Source organism: Convolutriloba macropyga, chromosome 9 (assembly GCF_964194025.1).
Source record: "Convolutriloba macropyga chromosome 9, txConMacr16.3, whole genome shotgun sequence".
NCBI classification, from domain to species: domain Eukaryota; kingdom Metazoa; phylum Xenacoelomorpha; order Acoela; family Convolutidae; genus Convolutriloba; species Convolutriloba macropyga.
The window spans coordinates 23,007,708-23,026,344 of NC_134476.1; the positions used below are offsets into that span (position 1 = coordinate 23,007,708).

General features: G+C 35.3%; 1 protein-coding gene across 2 annotated transcripts in view; it reads right to left on the reverse strand.

Annotated features, from left to right (window-relative positions):
* The window catches only part of LOC142345669 (uncharacterized), a 710,383-nt gene that overhangs the window by 449,543 nt on the left and 242,203 nt on the right, over positions 1 to 18,637 (reverse strand). The gene's annotated exons all lie outside the window — the stretch shown is intronic.

Here is an 18,637-nt window from a genome sequence, read left to right on the forward strand (position 1 = left end):
TCTGGAATTGCCATCTATTAGAGAACTTGGCCGTTACTCGATTCTATCAGTCTCATCATCATAAAAACCACCGTGAACACAAAAGAACATGACGGAAGCCCAAGAGTCGATGAAATAGTACACAAATTCAAAGATTCCAGTGAATATAAAGACTATTACACTCTGGAAGGTTACAAGAATGTAGTCTTTGAGAAGCAGATCCTTGCTGAGATACACGAGCATAATAAAGTACAAGTTGAGTATAATTGTTATCGAAAATGTAGGCACCTAAAACATGGGGAAAAAACATCAGAATTTTATTCAGAAAAAAAACACAATACCACAGAAGTTGCAGTGCTAAAATTCTCCTGATACAACAGAATAATTGGATTATCTCTCTCTCTCTCCCCCTCTTTTTCGCTCTCTCTCTCTCTCTCTTATCCTTCATATCCCCATTATCCCAACAATGTCAGGCTATAGTTAATCCGGTTTGTCTAAGTTCTGCATCTCAAGTTCACATGGATTCTCTATACACGTGTAAAAAATTAGGTATGACGTATATAAAATTTGAAAAAAAAAAACGAAATAATAGAAATTGACGGACACCGGCAGAACACTTTGTTTTTTATCCTCTATCCTCTGAAATAATAAAAAAAAATGATTTCTTTCGGACTTTGAGCAGAAGTTTAATGACATTTTTCGACAGGTGTCAAGCCTTCGTCAAATTTTTGTTTTGATGCTCTTCAAGCATTATCTTAGAACATCTGAATCGCTGTGTTTTTTCTTATCTAAATTTTCATGAGCTAGCTCATAAAAATTTATGTGAAAAACAGCATTTTTAAATGATTCTGCAAGAACTGAAGACTGCATTGTAAGGTGCAAAAAAAAATTTTCAATTGCTTCTGTAATTGCCATCTATTAGAGAACTTGGGCGTTACTCGATTCTATCAGTCTCATCAACATAAAAACCTCCGGGAACACAAAAGGACATGAGGGAAGCCCAAGAGTTGATGAAATAGTACACAAATCCAAAGATGCCAGTGAATATAAAGTCAATTACACTCTGGAATGTTACAAGAAAGTAGTCTTTGAGAAGCAGATCCTTGCTGAGATACACGAGCATAATGAAGTACAAGTTGAGTATAATTGTTATCAAACATGTAGGTACCTAAAACGTGGAAAAAAACATAAGAATATTATTCAGAAAAAAAAAACACAATACCACAAAAGTTGCAGCGCTAAAATTCTCCTGATACAACAGAATAATTGGATTATCTCTCTCTCTCTCTCTCTCCCTTCTCTCTCTCTCTCTCTCTCTCTCCCTCTCTCTCTCTCTCTCTCTCTCTCTTATCCTCCATATCCCCATTATCCCAACAATGTCAGGCTACAGTTAATCCGGTTTGTCTAAGTTCTGCATCTCAAGGTCACATGGATTCTCTATACACGTGTAAAAAATTAGGTATGAAGTATTTAAATTTAAAAAAAAAAACGAAAAATAGAAATTGACGGACACCGGCATAACACTTTTTTTTATCCTCTATTCTCTGAAATGATCAAATAAAAATGATTTCTTTCGGACTTTGAGCAGAAGTTCAATGACATTTTTCGACAGGTGTCAAGCCTTCATAGAATTTTTGTTTTGATGTTCTTCAATCATTATCTTAGAACATCTGAATCACTGTGTTTTTTCTTATCTAAATTTTCATGAGCTAGCCCATCAAAATTTATGTGAAAAACAATATTTTTAAATGATTCTGCAAGAACTGAAGACTGCATTGTAAGGTGCAAAAAAATGGCAATTGCTTCTGGAATTGCCATCTATTAGAGAACTTGGCCGTTACTCGATTCTATCAGTCTCATCATCATAAAAACCTCCGTGAACACAAAAAAAAACATGACGGAAACCCAAGAGTTGATGAAATGGTACACAAATCCAAAGATGCCAGTGAATATAAAGTCTATTACACTCTGTAATGTTACAAGAAAGTCGTCTTTGAGAAGCAGATCCTTGCTGAGATACACGAGCATAATAAAGTACAAGTTGAGTATAATTGTTATCAAACATGTACGTACCTAAAACATAGAAAAAAAACATAAGAATATTATTCAGAAAAAAACACAATACCACAGAAGTTGCGGCGCTAAAATTCTCCTGATACAACAGAATAATTGGATTATCTCTCTGTCTCTCTCTCTCTCTCTCTCTCTCTCTCTCTCTCTCCCTCTCTCTCTCTCTCTCTCTCTCTCTCTCTCTCTTATCCTCCATATCCCCGTTATCCCAACAATGTCAGGCTACAGTTAATCCGGTTTGTCTAATTTCTGCATCTCAAGGTCACATGGATTCTCTATACACGTGTAAAAAATTAGGTATGAAGTATTTAAATTTGAAAAAAAACCGAAAAAATAGAAATTGACGGACACCGGCATAAAATTTTTTTTTAATCCTCTATTCTCTGAAATGATCAAATAAAAATGATTTCTTTCGGACTTTGAGCAGAAGTTCAATGACACTTTTCGGCAGGTGTCAAGCCTTCGTAGAATTTTTGTTTTGATGTTCTTCATTCATTATCTTAGAACATCTGAATCACTGTGTTTTTTCTTATCTAAATTTTCATGAGCTAGCCCATCAAAGTTTATGTGAAAAACAATATTTTTAAATGATTCTGCAAGAACTGAAGACTGCATTGTAAGGTGCAAAAAAAAATTTTCAATTGCTTCTGGAATTGCCATCTATTAGAGAACTTGGCCGTTACTCGATTCTATCAGTCTCATCATCATAAAAACCTCCGTGAACACAAAAAAAACATGACGGAAACCCAAGAGTTGATGAAATAGTACACAAATCCAAAGATGCCAGTGAATATAAAGTCTATTACACTCTGTAATGTTACAAGAAAGTCGTCTTTGAGAAGCAGATCCTTGCTGAGATACACGAGCATAATAAAGTACAAGTTGAGTATAATTGTTATCAAACATGTACGTACCTAAAACAAAGAAAAAAACATAAGAATATTATTCAGAAAAAAACACAATACCACAGAAGTTGCGGCGCTAAAATTCTCCTGATACAACAGAATAATTGGATTATCTCTCTGTCTCTCTCTCTCTCTCCTCTCTCTCTCTCTCTCTCTCTCTCTCTCCTCTCTCTCTCTCTCTCTCTCTCTCTCTCTCTCTCTCTTATCCTCCATATCCCCGTTATCCCAACAATGTCAGGCTACAGTTAATCCGGTTTGTCTAATTTCTGCATCTCAAGGTCACATGGATTCTCTATACACGTGTAAAAAATTAGGTATGAAGTATTTAAATTTGAAAAAAAAACCGAAAAAATAGAAATTGACGGACACCGGCATAACATTTTTTTTTAATCCTCTATTCTCTGAAATGATCAAATAAAAATGATTTCTTTCGGACTTTGAGCAGAAGTTCAATGACACTTTTCGGCAGGTGTCAAGCCTTCGTAGAATTTTTGTTTTGATGTTCTTCATTCATTATCTTAGAACATCTGAATCACTGTGTTTTTTCTTATCTAAATTTTCATGAGCTAGCCCATCAAAGTTTATGTGAAAAACAATATTTTTAAATGATTCTGCAAGAACTGAAGACTGCATTGTAAGGTGCAAAAAAAATTTTCAATTGCTTCTGGAATTGCCATCTATTAGAGAACTTGGCCGTTACTCGATTCTATCAGTTTCATCATCATAAAAACCTCCGTGAACACAAAAAAACATGACGGAAACCCAAGAGTCGATGAAATAGTACCCAAATCCAAAGATGCCAGTGAATATAAAGTCTATTACACTCTGTAATAATACAAGAAAGTAGTCTTTGAGAAGCAGATCCCTGCTGAGATACACGAGCATAATAAAGTACAAGTTGAGTATAATTGTTATCAAACATGTAGGTACCTAAAACATGGAAAAAAAACATAAGAATTTTATTCAGAAAAAAAACACAATACCACAGAAGTTGCGGTGCTAAAATTCTCCTGATACAACAGAATAATTGGATTATCTCTCTGTCTCTCTCTCTCTCTCTCTCTCTCCTTCTCTCTCTCTCTCTCTCTCTCTCTCTTATCCTCCATATCCCCATTATCCCAACAATGTCAGGCTACAGTTAATCCGGTTTGTCTAAGTTCTGCATCTCAAGGTCACATGGATTCTCTATACACGTGTAAAAAATTAGGTATGAAGTATTTAAATTTGAAAAAAACCCGAAAAAATAGAAATTGACGGACACCCGCATAACACTTTTTTTATCCTCTATTCTCTGAAATGATCAAATAAAAATGATTTCTTTCGGACTTTAAGCAGAAGTTCAATGACATTTTTCGACAGGTGTCAAGCCTTCGTAGAATTTTTGTTTTGATGTTCTTCAATCATTATCTTAGAACATCTGAAACACTGTGTTTTTTCTTATCTAAATTTTCATGATCTAACCCATCAAAATTTATGTGAAAAACAGTATTTTTAAATGATTCTGCAAGAACTGAAGGCTGCATTGTAAGGTGCAAAAAAAAATTTAATTGCTTCTGGAATGGCCATCTATTAGAGAACTTGGCCGTTACTCGATTCTATCAGTCTCATCATCATAGAAACCTCCGTGAACACAAAGGAACATGACGGAAGCCCAAGAGTCGATGAAATAGCACACAAATCCAAAGATGCCAGTGAATAAAAAGTCTATTACACTCTGTAATGTTACAAGAAAGTAGTCTTTGAGAAGCAGATCCTTGCTGAGATACACGAGCATAATAAAATACAAGTTGAGTATAATTGTTATCAAACATGTAGGTACCTAAAACATGGAAAAAAACATAAGAATATTATTCAGAAAAAAAACACAATACCACAGAAGTTGCGGTGCTAAAGTTCTCTTGATACAACAGAATAATTGGATTATCTCTCTGTCTCTCTCTCTCTCCCTCTCTCTCTCTCTCTCTCCTCTCTCTCTCTCTCTCTCTCTCTCTCTTATCCTCCATATCCCCATTATCCCAACAATGTCAGGCTACAGTTAATCCGGTTTGTCTAAGTTCTGCATCTCAAGGTCACATGGATTCTCCATACACGTGTAAAAAATTAGGTATGAAGTATTTAAATTTGAAAAAAAACCGAAATAATAGAAATTGACGGACACCGGCATAACACTTTTTTTATCCTCTATTCTCTGAAATGATCAAATAAAAACGATTTCTTTCGGACTTTGAGCAGAAGTTTAATGACATTTTTCGACAGGTGTGAAGCCTTCGTAGAATTTTTGTTTTGATGTTCTTCAAGCATTATCTTAGAACATCTGAATCACTGTGTTTTTTCTTATCTAAATTTTCATGAGCTAGCCCATCAAAATTTATGTGAAAAACAATATTTTTAAATGATTCTGCAAGAACTGAAGACTGCATTGTAAGGTGCAAACAAAAATTCAATTGCTTCTGGAATTGCCATCTATTAGAGAACTTGGCCGTTACTCGATTCTATCAGTCTCATCATCATAAAAACCTCCGTGAACACAAAAGAACATGACGGAAGCCCAAGAGTCGATGAAATAGTACACAAATCCAAAGATGCAAGTGAATATAAAGTCTATTACACTCTGGAATGTTACAAGAAAGTAGTCTTTGAGAAGCAGATCATTGCTGAGATACACGAGCATAATATAGTACAAGTTGAGTATAATTGTTATCAAACATGTAGGTACCTAAAACATGCAAAAAACATAGGAATATTATTCAGGAAAAAAAACACAATACCACAGAAGTTGCAGTGCTAAAATTCTCCTGATACAACAGAATAATTGGATTCCAATTATTTCCCGGGCCGAGGAATGAGCGGAAAAAAATGCAAGAAATGAGCGGAATTTGAGCGGACAGTTTAGCAAATTCCGCTCAAAGCCCTTACATTTTTTTGACCGGAATGAGCGGAATTTGAGCGGAAAAAAATGCAAGAAATGAGCGGAATTTGAGCGGAATAAAAAATGCAAGAAATGAGCGGAATTTGAGCGGAATCAAAAATGCAAGATATGAGCGGAATTTGAGCGGAATCAAAAATGCAAGAAATGATCGGAATTTGAGCGGAAAAAAAATGCAAGAAATGATCGGAGAGACGTTTCGACCGCACTTTTGTCTGATCAGAGGACGTTTCGAGAGCTGAAATAGGTTAAATACTGTCGGAAAAAATCTACAGTTGAACTAACGAACAACTCTTTGAGATTTTCCAGTATGTTTTGGGTGTGTTCCCCTCCTCCTTTTCTCAACCAGGCTGGGGACCGGCTACGGCGGAGTTACAAACAAACAACTATAGGAGAATTGAGCAGAGCTTGCTAAAAAAACTAGGCTCGAAAAGCTCTCTCCAAAACAGAAACACTAAACAGACCAGACAAAGTATAAAATAATAATAAAAGTATAATAATGTCATAAATATAATAATAAATATAATAAAGATTAAAACCAGAATGAAACAAGGAGGTTCGTTTATGTGCGACTGCACATAATGTTCCAACTATTCTCATTGTCGAACTTTTTTTCTATACAAGCTAAACCAAACAATGTTTTTCCACTACAACCCACACAAAAAGTGGGACTCCTACGTTGCTTTTCGTTAGCATTCGACAACTCTAAGATCCGATTGAAAAAAAAGACCTTTTAAAATAAAATTTTCAAATAAGCGAAAAATCCAACTAAGAGACTAACTTTTTTTCTATACAAGCTAAACCAAAAATTGTTTTTCCACTACAACCCACACAAAAAGTGGGACTCCTACGTTGCTTTTCGTTAGCATTCGACAACTCTAAGATCCGATTGAAAAAAAAGACGTTTTAAAATAAAATTTTCAAATAAGCGAAAAATCCAACTAAGAGACTAACTTTTTTTCTATACAAGCTAAACCAAAAAATGTTTTTCCACTACAACCCAAACAAAAAGTGGGACTCCTACGTTGCTTTTCGTTAGCATTCGACAACTCTAAGATCCGATTGAAAAAAAAGACGTTTTAAAATAAAATTTTCAAATAAGCGAAAAATCCAACTAAGAGACTAACTTTTTTTCTATACAAGCTAAACCAAAAAATGTTTTTCCACTACAACCCACACAAAAAGTGGGACTCCTACGTTGCTTTTCGTTAGCATTCGACAACTCTAAGATCCGATTGAAAAAAAAGACGTTTTAAAATAAAATTTTCAAATAAGCGAAAAATCCAACTAAGAGACTAACTTCTTTTCTATACAAGCTAAACCAAAAAATGTTTTTCCACTACAACCCACACAAAAAGTGGGACTCCTACGTTGCTTTTCGTTAGCATTCGACAACTCTAAGATCCGATTGAAAAAAAGACGTTTTAAAATAAAATTTTCAAATAAGCGAAAAATCCAACTAAGAGACTAACTTTTTTTCTATACAAGCTAAACCAAAAATTGTTTTTCCACTACAACCCACACAAAAAGTGGGACTCCTACGTTGCTTTTCGTTAGCATTCGACAACTCTAAGATCCGATTGAAAAAAAAAAGACGCTTTAAAATAAAATTTTCAAATAAGCGAAAAATCCAACTAAGAGACTAACTTTTTTTCTATACAAGCTAAACCAAAAATTGTTTTTCCACTACAACCCACACAAAAAGTGGGACTCCTACGTTGCTTTTCGTTAGCATTCGACAACTCTAAGATCCGATTGAAAAAAAAGACGTTTTAAAATAAAATTTTCAAATAAGCGAAAAATCCAACTAAGAGACTAACTTTTTTTCTATACAAGCTAAACCAAAAAATGTTTTTCCACTACAACCCAAACAAAAAGTGGGACTCCTACGTTGCTTTTCGTTAGCATTCGACAACTCTAAGATCCGATTGAAAAAAAAGACGTTTTAAAATAAAATTTTCAAATAAGCGAAAAATCCAACTAAGAGACTAACTTTTTTTCTATACAAGCTAAACCAAAAAATGTTTTTCCACTACAACCCACACAAAAAGTGGGACTCCTACGTTGCTTTTCGTTAGCATTCGACAACTCTAAGATCCGATTGAAAAAAAAGACGTTTTAAAATAAAATTTTCAAATAAGCGAAAAATCCAACTAAGAGACTAACTTCTTTTCTATACAAGCTAAACCAAAAAATGTTTTTCCACTACAACCCACACAAAAAGTGGGACTCCTACGTTGCTTTTCGTTAGCATTCGACAACTCTAAGATCCGATTGAAAAAAAGACGTTTTAAAATAAAATTTTCAAATAAGCGAAAAATCCAACTAAGAGACTAACTTTTTTTCTATACAAGCTAAACCAAAAATTGTTTTTCCACTACAACCCACACAAAAAGTGGGACTCCTACGTTGCTTTTCGTTAGCATTCGACAACTCTAAGATCCGATTGAAAAAAAAAGACGCTTTAAAATAAAATTTTCAAATAAGCGAAAAATCCAACTAAGAGACTAACTTTTTTTCTATACAAGCTAAACCAAAAAATGTTTTTCCACTACAACCCACACAAAAAGTGGGACTCCTACGTTGCTTTTCGTTAGCATTCGACAACTCTAAGATCCGATTGAAAAAAAAAGACGTTTTAAATTAAAATTTTCAAATAAGCGAAAAATCCAACTAAGAGACTAACTTTTTTTCTATACAAGCTAAACCAAAAATTGTTTTTCCACTACAACCCACACAAAAAGTGGGACTCCTACGTTGCTTTTCTTTAGCATTCGACAACTCTAAGATCCGATTGAAAAAAAGACGTTTTAAAATAAAATTTTCAAATAAGCGAAAAATCCAACTAAGAGAATAACTTTTTTTCTATACAAGCTAAATCAAAAAATTGTTTTTCCACTACAACCCTAACTGAGTTAAAAAAACAATAAACGACACAACTAAAAACAATGACGTTTCAAAATTAAAACAGCAAAAAAGTTAGTTTTTCGTATGGAAATTTGCGAATTTCGCGATTAGCGAATTTTAATCATAGTTATCTTAGATTGGGTCAAAAAGTTGTCCAAATTGAACTAAACCTGGCATGGAGTATCCACTGTATAGGTAGAGTGTAGGGTAAAAAGAATTTTGCTATAGCTTTTCCAGGAAAAAAGTTAGTTTTTCATACGCAAATTCGCGAATTTCGCGATTAGCAAATTTTAACTATAGTAATTTTTGATTGGGTCAAGAAGTTGTCCAAATTGAACCAAACCTGTTATGGAGTATCCACTGTATAGGTTGAGTGTAGAGGAAAAAGAATTTTTACTATAGCTTGTCTAGAAAAAAGTTAGTTTTTCATAAGGAAAATTCCTATAGTTCCGAATAATTTTGAATAGGTAACTTTTTAAGGAAGTCTTTTTCATGGGGTCAAGAAATTGTCCAAATTGAATCAAACTTGGTATGGAGTATCCGCTGTATAGGTAGATTGTTAAACAAAAAGAATTTTTGGTAAAGCCTGCCTAGCAAAAAAAGTTAGTTTTTCGTATGGAAATTTGCGAATTTCGCGTTTCGCGAATTTTAACTATAGTAATTTTTGATTGGGCCAAGAAGTTGTCCAAATTGAACCAAAACTTTTTTTACGCTACACTCTACCTATACAGTGGATACTCCATACCAGGTTTGGTTCAATTTGGACAACTTCTTGACCCAATCAAAAATTACTATAGTTAAAATTTGCTAATCGCGAAATTCTCAAATTTCCATACGAAAAACTAACTTTTTTGCTAGGCAGGCTATACCAAAAACTCTTTTCGTTTAACAATCTACCTATACAGCGGATACTCCATACCAACTTTGGTTCAATTTGGACAATTTCTTGACCCGATGAAAAAGACTTATTTAAAAAGTTCCCTATTCAAAATTATTCGGAAACTATAGGAATTTTCCGTATGAGAAACTTACTTTTTTCTAGACAAGCTATAGTAAAAATTCTTTTTCCTCTACACTCTACCTATACAGTGGATACTCCATACCAGGTTTGGTTCAATTTGGACAACTTCTTGACCCAATCAAAAATTACTATAATTAAAATTTGCTAATCGCGAAATTCGCAAATTTGCGTATGAAAAACTAACTTAATTCCTGGAAAAGCTATAGCAAAGTTCTTTTTACCCTACACTCTACCTATACAGTGGATACTCCATGCCAGGTTTAGTTCATTTTGGACAACTTTTGACCCAATCTAAAATAACTATGATTAAAATTCGCTAATCGCGAAATTCGCAAATTTCCATACGAAAAACTAATTTTTTGCTAGGCAGGCTATACGAAAAATTCTTTTTGTTTAACAATCTACCTATACAGCGGATACTCCATACCAAGTTTGGTTCAATTTGGACAATTTCTTGACCCGATGAAAAAGACTTATTTAAAAAGTTACCTATTCAAAATTATTCGGAAACTATAGGAATTTTCCGTATGAAAAACTAACTTTTTTCTAGACAAGCTATAGTAAAAATTCTTTTTCTTCTACACTCTACTTATACAGTGGATACTCCATACCAGGTTTGGCTCAATTGGGACAACTTCTTGACCCAATCAAAAATTACTATAGTTAAAATTCGCTAATCGCGAAATTCGCAAATTTCTGTATGCAAAACTAACTTTTTTTCCTGGAAAAGCTATAGCAAAAATTCTTTTTACCCTACAATCTACCTATACAGTGGATACTCCATACCAAGTTTTGTTCAACTTGGACATCTTCCTGACCCAATCTAAAATAACTATAGTTAAAACTCGCTAATCGCGAAATTCGCAAATTTCCGTATGAAAACTTACTTTCTTGCGAGGCAAGCTATACCAAAAATTCTTTTTGTTTAACACTCTACTTATACAGAGGATACTCCATACCAAGTTTGGTTCATTTTGGACAACTTCTTAACCCAATCAAAAATAACAATACTTTGGCTACGGCAGAGTTACCAACAAACAACTATGGGAGAACTGAGTCCGAGCAAACGGTAAAAATCCGCGCTCTAAGACTCTCCCCAAGTCACAAAACAAATTATAACACATAGCTTACAGGATCACTGGAAAACCGCATTGTTTATTAGCATTCATATACCGCAGTAGGTAAAAGACCTACTGGAAGACCGCAAATTTTTAACTATGTCTATTCCGCAGCAGGTAAGAGACCCACAAAAACACCGCAATGTGTAAAATTACTGTACCACAATAAATAACAGACTCACTGGAAAAGCCGCAGTAGGTAAAAGACCTACTGGAACACCGCAAATTTTTAACTATGTCTATTCCGCAGCAGTTAAGAGACCCGCAAAAACACCGCAATATGTTAAATTACTGTACCGCAATAAATAACAGACTCACTGGAAAAGCCGCAGTAGGTAAAATACCTACTGAAAAACCGCAAATTTTTAACTATGTCTATTCCGCAGCAGGTAAGAGACCCGCAAAGATACCGCACTGTGTTACATGTCTGTACAGCAATAAATTAGTAAGATTTACTGGAAAACCGCATTGTTTATTAGCCTTCTTCTACCGCAGTAGGTAAAAGACCTACTGGAAGACCGCGAATTTTTTTAACAATTTGTCTATTCCGCAGCAGGTAAGAGACCCACAAAGATACCGCACGGTGTTACATTACTGTACCGCAATAAACAAGTACAGATTTACTCGAAAACCGCATTGTTTATTAGCATTCTTATACTGCAGTAGGTAAAAGACCTACTGGAAGACCGCGAATTTTGTTTAACTATTTGTCAATTCCGCAGCAGTAGCGATAAATTACTTCTTAGGCCAATTAGACCAAAAAACTTTATACATTAAAATCAACTAGGATGATGAAATCGCTAATAAACCCTCGAATCGTTGAAACTACTCCTCTAAAACGAACTGTCACATCGAATTGTCTTCCTTAAAACATTAAAAACAGCTTCGAGATTTACAATGCTAAAATTAGTCGTGCTCAAAATGATTCAATAAACTCAGTAAATACACCAGATTTCGAAACTCAAACTTAGCAAGTTTTCGCGTTATTGAATTAACACTGACTTGTTTTTTCTCGACAGTTTCTCCGATAACATAAGCAAGCGGTCTAAACAATTTCTCAGCACTTTCGAAAACTGTACCCTGCAAGTCAAGCCTGATAACGTCTACAACATTGAAGCATTCAACATAACATTTAATACTGTTGCTTTCTTCAAAAAACAGAAGTATTTGAGCCGCCTCGGGTGGATCTTCGCGAAGCAGAACGAAGCTGTTTGAATTGGACCTCCTATAACTTAGGGAATCGAGCAAACTTGGAAAAGGCGACTTCAGACGATATCGACAAAACAATCGGGACTGTGGGAATAGTCTTCTAATAAAAATGGTGTTAGTGTTTTCTTCCAAATTGTATCCTTCCCAAAACTCCATTGAAACTGACGATTTATTAAGCATTAATTTAAGCGCGTCGTCTTTTATTCGTGAGCATTCAATCTCTTTTTTTCGAATATATCGCTGAACAAGAAGATTACAGATATTCACTGTTCCTGTGACAGGTTGTATCAAATGATGGTTAGCAGATTCAAATGACATTGCGGATGTCACCCAAAGCGGTCCAAACAATTTCACTTGCCATGCAAGATGACGTAGAAGGTGAAAATTAATAGAATCGAAAGATTTTAGAGGGTACTTCTTGCTCATGCTTAAACAAAAAGCTTCAAGTAAATTACCACACATTTTAGCGTTTTGGTCGGTCTCGTACATCGAACGCAATGCAAAAACAAGATAAGACACGTCACGAATGTTGCTTTTAGAGAATTCGTTTGTTTTTATATGAGGAAAAATGATCGGGAACAAATACAACAGGAAAACTTTCATTTCATTGGCTTTAAAATAGCTTCTATATTTTAGTGCTCTAATTCGCCGCTTAAATTCGTTGGGAGGCTTAAAAATTTCAATTGCGCAATCTACTGATGAAATTGATCCATTCAAGGTCACAAAAAAATCAAGCATATCTTTGGCCACTCCTTTATACAACTGATGCATTGTGTCCACTGGGCTTGTAAGGGGTAAGTTGCTGATGACGTTGAAAAGCTTGGGATAGCCTTTAACCCCGAGAGTATTAATTTCGGGATCAGCCTCTTTGGCTCTCTTAATGTGATCTTTCCTGATATAGAAATCTGCACAAACTTTTTGTTTATTTGGACTGCGCATTTCAAAGGATTTTTAGTGAGGATAAAAGTGTGCCCCGAATCTATGCACACCAAGCAGTGTACATAACCAGCAGCCATAATATCCATTAAACTGTTTCATCTGCAAAACTTCAGCTTTACACACAAGATCTGCAACGTGCATTACCGTAACAAACTCAATCTTGTATGTTGTAGAATCGACGCTCACTTCTATTGGCTTCTCTAATTCCAAGCTGTAGTGCTCAAATTTTATCCCAATCGACATCTTTATTCCCGTACCAAACGCTTGCTAAGGTGATATTTTTAAAGCTAGACCTCATTATTGGGGGAAGATCAGCAATAGAGATCCAAAGCGGGTAGGCTGATTCAGCAGAAGATTTTCTAACTTTTGCACCATCCGTGTTTATGATGAGGCGTATTCTCAATTTGTCGACACTAATTAAAGGTTCTAATTTTATATCTGCGTTAGAACTTTTACATTTAGAATATTTAATAATCTGATCAATATTAGAAGTGACTACTCTAGATAAGTGAGTAAAGAAAGACATTAAGATAAGCTCACCCTTAGGATACAAATGATGAGTGAAATTATATTTTTCATACACTGCTGAAAGACTTTCTTCACAAAATGATAACTGGGAAAAGTCTATGAATCATCAATTAATCTTTCTCGCTTTATAAGGTCATATAGAAGCTCGTCCGCAGAATGGTTCGTTGTAATTGAAAGAAGCGACATAACTGAGTTTTGGACTGATATATTGTTCTTCAAGATTTCCAGGCCAAAATCAAAACCAGGAACATCAGAATCAGCTACAACATTTATTATCGAGGAGCTGTCTGAAACGGATGAATCGGTTGACGAAGACGGTTGAGAATTTGCATCCGATGCAATGAGTTCTGTCTCGGAATCAGAATTTAGGTGAACATCAGTTTCAACTTCACTATTCGCAGTAAAATAAATCTCATCAGAGCTTTCATCAATCTCTTGGGTCTGATTATCAGAAGGCGAGTCAAAAAATCTGGCCTCCCTTTGTGTTTGTGACAATAAGAGAGAAGCTTCGTTAGTTTCAAAGCTAGATAAAAATTTAATGCGTCGTTTCCGCTGTAACTTTGCAGTGCGTTTACGTGAAGTAGAACCCTGGGTCTGCAAATGTTCATTGAACTCAAGATTTATCTCAGGAGTTTCTGAAGTTGCGGCGTCGGATGACACTTGTGTGGGGGCCAACGGCGTACTAGTAAGCTGTGATATTCCAGACGGCACCTCTGTTTCGTCTTCGGAATCATGATGATAGCTTGGAAAATCGCACAAGCAATCCTTGTTACCGTTGCCGAAGAAAGAGTCACCATAGAACACAGTAAGTTCTTCATAAGGCTCGATTGACTTCAAAACTTGTAAACGCACACAAGGATACGGCAGATCGCAACTAAAGCCTTGAAAGTATTTGACATTAGGAGAGCAAGAATGGTTACTAAATCTACAGGATCCAAGTAAAACTTTCTCTGCGCTGTCTCTACTGCTTCGCATAATAGATAATTCCGTCACTTCTGCTCTTAGAGCAGAAGGCAACTTTTCGACAATTCCGAGCGGAAATTCAAGCGGTGTGAACGAAGGCTTTATAACTTTGTTGCTTTTATTGAAGATGCCGAAACCTCCAAATCTCTCCGGCAGATTATGAAAACCTTTTTGGTGGGTCTGTTCATATATTGAGAAAAAAATTCGACTGACCTTATTCAAAACTTTGTCTTTGCTGAGGCGCTCAGAGAAAACATTTTCGCAAGATAAATCCACCATTGCTTGCGGCTCACCCAAATTATTAAGGAATTTTTTCGCTGCAAAGGCATCGCATAAAATCAAATCTTTGACAGAAATCATATCTAAAAACAAATTAAATGAATAGATCTCTCAGGTGAAAATTACATATGAATAACGCATATCACTGATTTATAAATGGCGTAAGCAAACAAGGGGTAAAAGACGTCTTTGCAATTTAGAAATGTTTCTACCTGTCAAACGGTATAGCTTACTAACTCCGAAAAACAAAATCCATGCAATCCCTTAATTCATCTCTCAGACAAAGACAAGATAAAACGCGAAAATTATTTTAGTTTTTACTCAAAGGATGCATACTACAGTAAAACTCAGTATGAACTAAATAATTGCAATAAATTGATGTCTTCATTAAACTGCGATTGAAGTATTACGGATGTATTAATTATAGAATCAAAATCTTGCTCAACTTAGTGGACAAAAAAGAAGGATGGAACATTGCTGCACAAGAAACAGATTCACTCGGATAGGTTTTTGAGTTTTCGGTTATTCAAACACATGTCAAAAGCAATGGACACTCAGATGATAGTTCCGAAGGAGTCAAGAATTGTAAAACAATTACAAAAAACAGCAAAGTAGAAGACACCTAAATCTAATTTAATAAACGATTATCATCAACTAGCTAGGCATTAGCAACTAATCATAGCTAGGCATTAGCAACTAATCATGTAGTACTGTATTCGAAATACTAAGCAAAGTAAGCTGAACCAGTTCACTGATTAAAAAACAATGAAATGTTTACATGGCAGCAAAAGAATATCAGAAGTCTAATCAGTCGAACCCTGTGAAACAGTCTTGTCATTTTTTCCTCTGACTGAATCTCTCAGCATTTGATTTACTGAACTTCTAGCAGCTTCATACGCAACAAGAGGTGTTAGCGGGTACTTCTGCTCAATGACAGCTGAAAACCAATAACACAAAATGAAGTTACGTAGCATAAAAAGAATAGGACAGCTACCTAGTCTATCAAAAATTTTAAGACTTTTTGAGCTACTTATCGAAGAAAAAATTTTTTTTGAACAGCCGTCAAAAAACTTGCAAGCATTATAATGACAGAAATTACCTCGAAAATTTTCGTGTACATCATCGTCAAGAGCAGTTCGGAAATCCACATTTTTGAAAGTTTACGCGGTGAGAGCATCTTGAATTCCAGATCTTTTTTTTTCAATTAGTTTGTCGGCTAAACTCCTGGCAAAATGCTGTACATCACTGCCGGCAAAAAGTTTCATTAGGTCTTCTCCCTTGTGAATCACAGGTTTGATTGTTTTACTACAAAGCTCCGGATGTTCATATATACTCATGAAACCATTGACTGCAACGTCGTACTTCTCTTTACTTTTTGATGACTAAATACAGAAGTCAACATTTGGAGAGGAAAAACAGCCTAAGGAAACAAAACATTTTCATCAACGAAAAGACGGTAAAACCACAGCTACATTAAAAAGACAAAACCGTTAGCAGAATGTAACCCCGAGAGATGTTTTGACTAGATAAGACAAAACAAACTTACACATTTTGAGATGGCACCGAGAAGGTTTCTGCTTTTCTTTAGCTCAGTGTTCCGTTTCAGCTCAAAGGCCTCGGCAATTGCTTTCATGTTCTCTTCGTGAGAAGCCAGAAAATTTTCAAAGGGATCACAAATTGCCTCACAAAAGTTGGTATCGCGAACAATCGGCGAAGACGAGTGGACCAAGATAGGGTACTCAGGATGTTGAATAGTCTGAGAGGGGACCTTAAAAAATCTTGAGAATGACTGAATGGACAATTTAGTTTCAGAACATAACTTGTTTTTACCCGGAACGGAATCATTTTTAGAACACAGATTTAGATTACTTACGAAAAAGCTTAACGGAAAACGATTACCTCTGAATGCAAGTCTGCTGGTTGCTCATTATTTTTTCCCCCTCCAAGACTAAAATTGGAGACTACGACTGAAGACATGCTATCACGCAAGAAATCGTCATTGTCTCCAGAGGAAACATCATTTTCTTCCATCAAAGGTTCAAGATCGTCATTTTTACTTTTCAGTTCTGACGGATTGGCACCACCATTCAACACGGCAAGATAACAATCCTCGACTCCTTTCAAACTGACCTCTGGCTCCTTGCAAAGAAGTCGACATTCGTACTCCTTAGATTTGAAAGTGAGAAAAATCTTTGAGTAAACTAACATTGTATATTTTTCGCAGTAACTCATTTTTGGCCAAGAATCGCTTACTGGAGTAAGGGTTAAAACACTGATATCGTCGACAAAAATCCATCTAAACTTTTTCTTCAAAAGCATGAGTCTGACAGACTCTTCGCTCTCAAACTCTGAATCGGATTCATTCAATCTTTTTTGAGGATGTTGCCTCAGAATGCGCTGAGAACCTTTTGATTGAGACGCGTCACGCTGACTGGATGACAATTCCCATGAATCATCAGTTGTTTGTCCCTGACTTGATTTAATGTTGTTCTGCGAGATTTCTGGAAGTTTTCTCAAAATCTTTTTTTCTTTACAATTAATTGCATAACTCAATCTTCGTTTATAAATTCTTCCCATTTGTCTTAAATACTATGGTAGGGAAAAGACACTTGAAGATTACAAAACAAAATGCCAGACCACTGATCATAAATCAGCTAATGTGAGTTCAAAAGAATGTATTGATATTTCTAACTACTTAGATTTGATTACACAATGCATGAAAAATTTGATTGCATCATGTTAACCTCGGAAGAGAGGCACCCACAATTCAGGGCCCTACCGTCTCAAATTTTATAGGATCAGACTTGTTTTATAAAATTTACTCATTTCGTATTCAATTCCCAGTTTGGAAAAGGCCAAAATCCCGGCAGTGGTTTCCTTTGAAGAGCTCAAAAATTTGAAAAGAAAGATCAATCAGAACATGTTCAGAAACTACAGCGATGGACTACTTGTCTAAAATAAATAGGATACGAGACGTAAAATTTGCCATTTTAAAGCACATTTTGAACTCAAAAGCATCTCAAATAAGTTCAACTATCTAAATTATCTGAAAAACCGTAAAATTTTTACAACATTACAAACAAATGGCACATCGAAATTAAAATTCAGTGGTCTTTGATAAATCTAATTTTTTCGCCATTGATTTTTACCTATCAGACTCTAATAAAACTAATAACATTAGCAGTCTAAAGTAAATAAAAACAAGAACGCATCAAACATTAAGAGCAACAATTAATCCTGAGGAAAATTAGCATAACAGTTGTACGTTCTTTTCTTCACTCATTTTGGTTCAAATCCTTAAACAACTTCTTTTTTCTCAACTGAAATCTTTTGCGATCGTCACCGGCTTTATTGGCTGCCTTCCGGGCTGTGTCATACGCATCTGGGTATTGGTTAGGTGGGAACAACGCGTTGATTTCGGCTACAAACAAAACAAAAAAGTTCATTTTTATTGAATTCTGATATTAGCCTACATTTTCCAGATGAGTTGAAAATTAATAATTTTAAGAGGATTTGGGCAGAAATTTGATGAGTTAAATATTGGAGAATATGCAAATCAAAACGACGCAAAAAAATTTTTTGGAAAAATTAACAACCTTTAAACTTCTTAGTTTTTTCTGAGTCTGCAGGTTTTCTTTGCTGTTTCTGATCCTTTGATGGTGATATCAGCTCACTGATCAAACCTTCCTGTCCAAAAATTTTGATCCTCAGAGCCTTCCCGGCTTTCGCCGGGTCACTGAATGATCCAGGCGCAAATAGTGGAGTACTAGTTGCCTCAAGTGAAGTTCTCTCT